Source organism: Xyrauchen texanus, chromosome 46 (genome assembly GCF_025860055.1).
Source record: "Xyrauchen texanus isolate HMW12.3.18 chromosome 46, RBS_HiC_50CHRs, whole genome shotgun sequence".
In the NCBI taxonomy this organism is placed as follows: domain Eukaryota; kingdom Metazoa; phylum Chordata; class Actinopteri; order Cypriniformes; family Catostomidae; genus Xyrauchen; species Xyrauchen texanus.
In genome coordinates, this window is record NC_068321.1 from 24,594,168 (window position 1) to 24,602,496 (window position 8,329).

The window sequence follows — 8,329 nt, forward strand, 5'->3', positions numbered from 1 at the left end:
ATAGCCTTGGGTTCAGATCGGTGGCATCGAATGAGATTATTTTAGGTCATACTCAGACGAAATAACAAAGAGAGCCTGCATCATAAATAGGGATGAAAAATGATCCTGACAAACAAAATAACAAATGCATGAGTGCATGAAAGAATGAATGATTTCTCTGGTCCTCTTAATTTTGTTATGATATACTTCTGCCTGTGAGTTATTGAGATGACCATGTTGATCTTGTTCCAAGTCTAAAAGCATCTTTTTAGCTGAAATGCTCCATTTGGTGAGAGTGAGTGTATTAATTCAGTCTAAAAGTGGGACAGCAGCACTTGAGAAGAGTGGAGTTGGAATTGCTCCAGACTTACTTGTCTTTCAATGAAGGATGCAAGCCAGTTGTTCTGTTCTCTTTTCTTCTCTTCTCGTCTGTTCTCGTCTCTTTTCATTTATCTTCTCCTCACTTCTCTTCCTTCCTCTTCTCTTCTCTTTCCTTTTCTTGTCTATTCTTCTGTTCTTCTCTAGTCTCTTCTCATCTCTTCTCTTCTTGTCTCTCTTCTCTTCTCTTGAATTTAAGAATACTTTATCTGTTTAAAGAAAAATGTATGACTAAAAAACAAGAATTAAGAGAAATGTTACAAGAAAAGGTTAAAGTAGTCTGTGCAAGATACGGATGCTCCCACAACATTTTTCTTTAATTTGGAAAAGAAATGTACTTATCCTAATTTTATGCATTGTTTTCATACATTTGATGGGACAATTACCTCAGACCCTCAAGAGATGAGAAGACTTATTCTAATCGATTTGCAAAAGAGGACACTGGGTCTTGTCTTTCAAATGATAATGAACATTTTGTTGACCTGCCAGGTGCTGGACATGTGAGATGATCAATCTTTAGAATCCGATCTTTCGCTTGAAGAAGTGACAGAAGCTGTAAATCGGCTTTGCTTAGGAAGAGCACCAGGCATTGATGGTCTTACAAAATTTTTACAAAGTTTTACAAAGATATTTGGGGAGTAATTGGACAAGTTTTTTCAGTGTTTAAAAGAAAGTTATAAATTGAAGATACTCCCTAAAAGCTGGCAGCGAGCTGTTCTTTCTTTTATTAAAAAGGAAATTAATGTATGCTTAAGAACTGGAGGCCTGTGGCTCTTCTTACCACTGACTATAAGATACTCTCTAAGTGCATTGCTTATAGGCTTAATTCTTTTTTAGAGGATTTAATATTTGAAGACCAATCTTACTGTATACCTAAAAGATCTATTTATGGCAACTTTTTTTAATAAGGGATATTTTAAACTATTCAGATATTTACAATGTTGATTTTGGCCTTGTTTCTCTAGATCAAGAGAGAGCTTTTGATCGTGATATCTGTGTCATGTTCTTCAGTGTTTTGGTTTTGGAAAAATGTTTTTGTCATGGATAAAAATGTTGTATCAAGGTGCTTCATGTTTGATTAAATTGGGAGGTGGGTTGTGTGTTCCAGTGAAAATGGGAAAAGGAATTAGGCAAGGCTGCCCAATGTCAGGACAATTTTATAGTTTGGCAATTGAACCATTATTTTGTTTTGCTGCAGAAAAAACTAAAGTGTATATTTATAGCTGGAAGTTTAAGAACAGTATCTATTGTACTTTCTGCTTATGCTGATGATGTTACTGTAATAATTAAACATACAGAAGATGTAAAACACCTAGAGGTGTATGTGTATTTTTAGCCAAACTTAACTGGGGAAAAACAGAAGCATTATGGTATGGATCTAAGATGAAAAATGGTACTATCTCTTTGCCTAAACTTCCTTTGAATGTTCAGTGGAACAGAATAGGCTTTAGATACAGTAATTGGGGATATATCTTGGTTGAGATGATTTTAAAAAGAAACATTTGGAGGGGTTAGTGGAGACAGTCCGTACTATGTTGTCTAGATGGAAATGATTGTTACCCCAGTTGTCATACTGGGGAAGAGCACTGATTAATAACATTTTAATTGCTTCAAATCTCTGGCACTGATTTATGGTTCTTGATCCACCAATAAAATTGATTGGAGAAATTCAAAGGACACAAGTGAATTGTTTTTGGTCAGGACAGCACTGGCTAAGGCCGGCTTTCCTCTATTTGCCTGTGCAGGAAGGTGGACAAGGACTCATTGATATAAGATCTAGATGGACATCTTATCGTTTACTGGCTGCTCAGCACCCTCTTTATCATCGACATCATGTCTGGATTGATGTTGCATGTGCTCTTCTGTGCAAGGCTGGAAGAATGGGCCTAGATAGACAATTGTAAACGTCACTGGGAGGTCTTACACCATTCTACATTGTAATTGTATAAATATGGCAAACTTTTTTCTCTTTAGAGAGTGGGATAATCCTGATATGTGGAATTTTGAAGAACCCTTATTTTGATCTTTTCCCACTGAGATTATATGCTGTGGCACCATCAGATCTACTCTGGTTTCTGCTGGAGTATCTAGAATACGTGATCTTAGAAGAGGATGTAGATGGCTAGAAGCAAAAGAATTGGCGGAGAGAGTGGGCTTCAGGTCTGTGCGTATTGCTCTACGATTGCTAGAAGACTTAAAGGCTGCACTCCAGGGGCGGACTGGGAAGGGAAATTGGTCCGGGATTTTACATAGAAACTGGCCCAAAGGTTGTTGAGGGGGGGAGTTGGGGGTGGTTGTGGGGTGGGTGTTGTCGCTGTCCTTTTCTGCATATCGCCACCCCTTCGGCATATTGCGGCACCGGTTTGTGGCCCGTTCTGCATAACGCGTTGGCCCATTTCAGCTTATCGCAACCCATTCGGCCCCGTTATGCGGCCGGCCCTTCGCGAAAAGTCCTGGTTCTCCCCATGGCTAGTCCGTCCCTGCTGCACTTCCAGTATCAGTGAGAGACTTCCTAAATACTACTGTTGTTAAACCCAGCATGGAGTCAGTTAAACCCAGCATAAGAGGATTGGGAGGAAGTTTCTGGGAATTTGCTGTCAAGGAATATTCCAGAGATGTTTGTTTCCAGTGCTTTAACCAAGAAGGTCCTTTACAAAATATGTGTAAAAAATGTAAATGATCAATGTCTTAAGGATTTGAAAGAAAGCAAATGGACTTTAGTGTTGGGGTCAGGTTCATCCTCGAAAGGAAGCTGGTGGTCCCTGTACAAAAGGCCCATTGAGAGATGATTAGAAGATCTCCAGTGGAGGATTGTACATGGGATATTAGCTACAAACAGACACATAGCACGGCTTGATCCTTTGGTAGGGGAGGGATTGAGACTATTTTTCATGTATTCATGCAATGTTCTCATCTAAGAAATATTTTGGAGTTGGTAAAATGCTGGAGTTTGAAGCTAATGGGTCATTTTAGTCTCAATTTGTTTTTTTCATGGTTCAAAGTATTCAGTCTGAAAAAAAACCAGAAGGTGGTTGTTTTAAATGTTCTATATGGTATGACTAAATTGGAAATTCGCTGTACTTGAAAAAACAGAGTGGAAGGAAGGGAAGGGGGAATAGACCCTGTCTTAATGGTTAAATGTCTTGTTAAGAAAAGAGCAACTTTAGAATATGCTTAAACATGTTTTGAAAACCTTTGTAAATGAAGTGTATTATACTAGTTGTTGTTTTTTGGAATCTATTAATTGATTGTAAAGGTATGTTTTTCCCCCTTTTTCTTAATGTTTTATCGTATAAATAAAGAACTTCAAGTCTAAAAAACTCTCCTCTTCCTTTCCTTTCCTTTCTCTTCTCGTCTCTCTTCTCTTCCTTTGCCTTCTCTCCTCATCTCGTCTCTTCTCTTTTCTTCGCTTCTCGTCTCTTCTTCTCCTCTCTTCTTTTCTCTTTTCTTCTCTTCTCCTCTCTTCTTTTCTCTTCTCTCATCTCTTCATCTTGTCTCTTTTCTCTTCTCTTCTCCTCTCTTCTTTTCTCTTCTCTTCTCCTCTCCTCTCTTCTTTTCTCTTCTCCTCTCCTCTCCTCTCTTCTTTTCTCTTTTCTTCTCTTCTCCTCTCTTCTTTTCTCTTCTCTCATCTCTTCTTCTTGTCTCTCTTCTCTTCTCTTCTCCTCTCTTCTTTTCTCTTCTCTTCTCCTCTCCTCTCTTCTTTTCTCTTTTCTTCTCTTCTCCTCTCTTCTTTTCTCTTCTCTCATCTCTTCTTCTTGTCTCTTTTCTCTTCTCTTCTCCTCTCTTCTTTTCTCTTCTCTTCTCCTCTCCTCTCTTCTTTTCTCTTTTCTTCTCTTCTCCTCTCTTCTTTTCTCTTCTCTCATCTCTTCTTCTTGTCTCTTTTCTCTTCTCTTCTCCTCTCTTCTTTTCTCTTCTCTTCTCCTCTCCTCACTTCTTTTCTCTTCTCTTCTCCTCTATTCTTTTCTCTTCTCTTCTCCTCTCCTCACTTCTTTTCTCTTCTCTCATCTCTTCTTCTTGTCTCTTTTTTTCTGTTCTCTTCTCTCCTCTTCCCATCTCATCTTTTTTCTCTTCTCTCATCTCTTCTTCTTGTCTCATTTCTCTCCACTTCTCTTCTCTTCTTTTCTTTTCTCTCCTCTTCTCATCTCTTTTCTCATCTCGTCTCTTCTTCTCTTTTCTTTGCTTCACTTCTCATCTCTTTTCTCTTCTTTTCTCTTTTATTCTCCTCTCATCACTTCTTTTCTTTTCTCTTCTCTCATCTCTTCTTCCCACCTCTTTTCTCTTGACTTTTCCTCTCCTCTTCTTCATTTCTCTTCTCATCTCTCTTCTCTTCTCCTCACATTTCTTCTGGTCTCGTCTATTCTTCTCTCCTCTTCCCTTCTCTTATCATCTATTCTTATTTTTTCTTATCTTCTTTTTGTTTCTCTTTTTGTCTTTTTCGTCTTCTCTTTTCTTCTCTCCTCTAGTCTCTTTTCTCTTCTTTTCACTTTTCTTTATCTTCTTGTTTAGTTTCTTCTCTTCTCTCCTTTTCTCTTCGGGATATCTTTAGACTCTCAGACAATTTAGAGGTTGTGTGAGCGGAGAGAGAGAGACCCCTGGAGTGATACTTTAGTCAAGGTCATGTAGAGGAGAGCTGATGTATGTGTATCTGAGAATGACGAAAGCGCAAGAGCAGCAGCAGCGGGAGAGAGAGAGAGAGAGAGAATTGTGAGGGTTGTAAACTGAGAGGTGAGAGCAGCTTTACTGATGATGACAGTAGAGAGAAAATGCTTTCCTCATAGAGCAAAAACCATCCATATATGAGCCTGTATGTGTATGTGTGAATGCATGGAGCATGTGCATTAATGCACAATGCAGGTTTATGCAACCATATCTTATCACTCGCCATTCCTCTGCAACTGTTCTGTTTAATGGGATAGTTCACCCACAAAATATAAATTCTGATATCATTTACTCACCCTCATTTCGTTCCAAACCTGTATGACTTTCATATGCGGAACACAAAAGCAGATTTGAATGAATATTCTGGTCCATATTTTCAATAGTGACAGATGAAAGTGAGTTACTTTACTGTGACGCATAAAAATGACCCAAAGTATCTTAAATGTAGTCCATGTGGCTTGTGCGTCATATTCTGTCCATGAGTAGCCTAAATGATGGCACAATTTTCATTTTTGAATTAACTAACCTTGAAAATGTTTGAATCAAATTAAACTGGAATTCATAGGAAAAAGTCAGAAGCATATTAATAAGCTGTAAAAATACAAAACCAGGAGGTGTTTAAAAAAAAAAAAAAGATCAAGCAAACAGGACAGCGACAAAAATGAGATAATGATGTATGACATCATAAAAGCACTGCGCACTCTGCCACACATATGTGTGTGTGTAGGTAACATGTGCCAAAGCCTATCATGTGTTGCGCTGTGCTTTTGAGGAACTGTGAAAGGAAAAACAGGGAAATATCTTTTAATCACTTTTCTCTCCAGAGAGCCCGGAAAAGAGAGTGTGTGTGTGTGTGTGTGTGTGTGTGTGTGTGTGTGTGTGTGTCTCACTATTCATGTTTAATAGTTTTTGTGCTAAGTGGAAAGAGGGACTGTGTGTGTGTGTGTTTTCTCAAAGACAGAGAACGAGCTGTCTTAAAGTCAGCTGACAGTGTGTATGAGCAGAGTTATATACTGTACGTGTGTGTGTTTATAATGCTTCATATATGCTATACAAGAGTTTAATACTATATATATTGTATCTTTTCAGTGGTTGAAATTTATCTCCGGAGGTCTGTAGCTGAAACTAATAAACAGGAAAAAAAATAGGATCCCCTTAACAAAATAATATGAACAAAAATAGAAAATACAGAAAAATCAAAACAAATACACAGAAAAAAGCATGCAATAGATATTCTAATGTAGCATAACAAATGATGCAGCAATTTCATCCTGGAAATTCATAAATTTGATGTGTGTGTTTAAACAAGGTTGTTAGAAGTGATATGTGTGTATTTGTGTGTGTATTTGTATGTGTGTGTGTGTGTTTGTGTGTTCTTTAAATCTGGAAATGTGTTGAGATGGACAGATTGTGCTGAACGAGTGCCATCACTTCAAAGTCTGTTCATCCCTTCATTCCTCTTTCTCCATCAATGCACTCTATCTATCTATCTATCTATCTATCTATCTATCTATCTATCTATCTATCTATCTATCTATCTATCTATCTATCTATCTATCTATCTATTTGTCGTTCTGTCTGTCTATCTATCTATCTATCTATCTATCTATCTATCTATCTATCTATCTATCTATCTATCTATGTCTGTCTATCTATCTATCTATCTATCTATCTATCTATCTATCTATCTGTCTATCTGTCTGTCTGTCTGTCTGTCTATCTATCTATCTATCTATCTATCTATCTATCTATCTATCTAGTCTGTCTGTCTGTCTGTCTGTCTATCTATCTATCTATCTATCTATCTATCTATCTATCTATCTATCTATCTGTCTGTCTGTCTGTCTATCTATCTATCTATCTATCTATCTATCTATCTATCTATCTATCTGTCTGTCTGTCTGTCTGTTCTGTCTGTCTATCTATCTATCTATCTATCTATCTATCTATCGTTCTGTCTGTCTGTCTGTCTGTCTGTCTGTCTGTCTGTCTGTCTATCTATCTATCTATCTATCTATCTATCTGTCGCTTTTGTCTATCTATCTATCTATCTATCTATCTATCTATCTATCTATCTATCTATCTATCTATCTATCTATCTATCGTTCTGTCTATCTATCTATCTATCTATCTATCTATCTATCTATCTATCTATCTATCTATCTATCTATCTATCTATCTATCTATCTATCTATCGTTCTGTCTGTCTGTTTATCTATCTATCGTTCTATCTATCTATCTATCTATCTATCTATCTATCTATCTATCTATCTGTCGTTCTGTCTGTCTGTCTGTCTATCTATCTATCTATCTATCTATCTATCTATCTATCTATCTATCTATCTGTCGTTCTGTCTGTCTGTCTGTCTATCTATCTATCTATCTATCTATCTATCTATCTATCTATCTATCTGTCGTTCTGTCTGTCTGTCTATCTATCTATCTATCTATCTATCTATCTATCTATCTATCTATCTTTCTGTCTATCTATCTATCTATCTATCTATCTATCTATCTATCTGTCTGTCTATCTATCTATCTATCTATCTATCTATCTATCTATCTATCTATCTATCTATCTATCTATCTTTCTTTCTTTCTGTCTTTCTTTCCTTCTATCTATGTATCTATCTAGTCTTTCCATCCCATCAACCATATAAACAGCCAGAGAGAGAGAGAGAGGGATCAAAAGAAAAGAAAGGCATTATGCTTTTTAAACAACCTGACAGATGAATTTCTCATTGTCATTTGTATTCGTCCCAGCGATCACCTGTTAAATGGTTATCAATAAGAATAAATCTAAGGGATTGTTAAATATTCATAAGCTCAATGAATATTCAGAGCATTTGGATGCATAATGAGCAGAAGGTGGAAGATGGAACACAACCAACATTCCGAATTCCATCATGTTTGTTTACTGACTGCTGTCAACTAGCCGTCGCTCTCAATTTCCCCTCTGGGTAGCTTGTTATAGTTTGATTTTGTGTTTTTTTTTTGCAATGGCTGACCTCAATGTAATTTCTTTCAAGAACTGCCATGGACAAACAGTCTGGCTCGAGTTTGCCCAGTTCCAACGAGCCTGTCATCTATACGATTTTGAGTTAAGTAGTCTCGTCTTTCGTTTCCCCCACCTGAACGCCGTCGGCTCACTCACGGGCCCACATACCTGCAGTCTGCTGGATAATTGCTTACACAGGAGTCTATTTATATATCTGCAGACACAATAATGAGTCTTGATGCTTGAAATATGTTTCGCAGTTAATAAGTGATAATGATTTCCATCACCCCTGCTGAAAGAATGTGGTTTGCTTAT

General features: G+C 37.2%; 1 pseudogene; it reads right to left on the reverse strand.

Moving 5' to 3' along the window:
• Positions 1 to 357: 357 nt before the first annotated feature.
• LOC127638288 (golgin subfamily A member 6-like protein 22) lies at positions 358 to 8,102 on the reverse strand (annotated as a pseudogene).
• Positions 8,103 to 8,329: the final 227 nt, after the last annotated feature.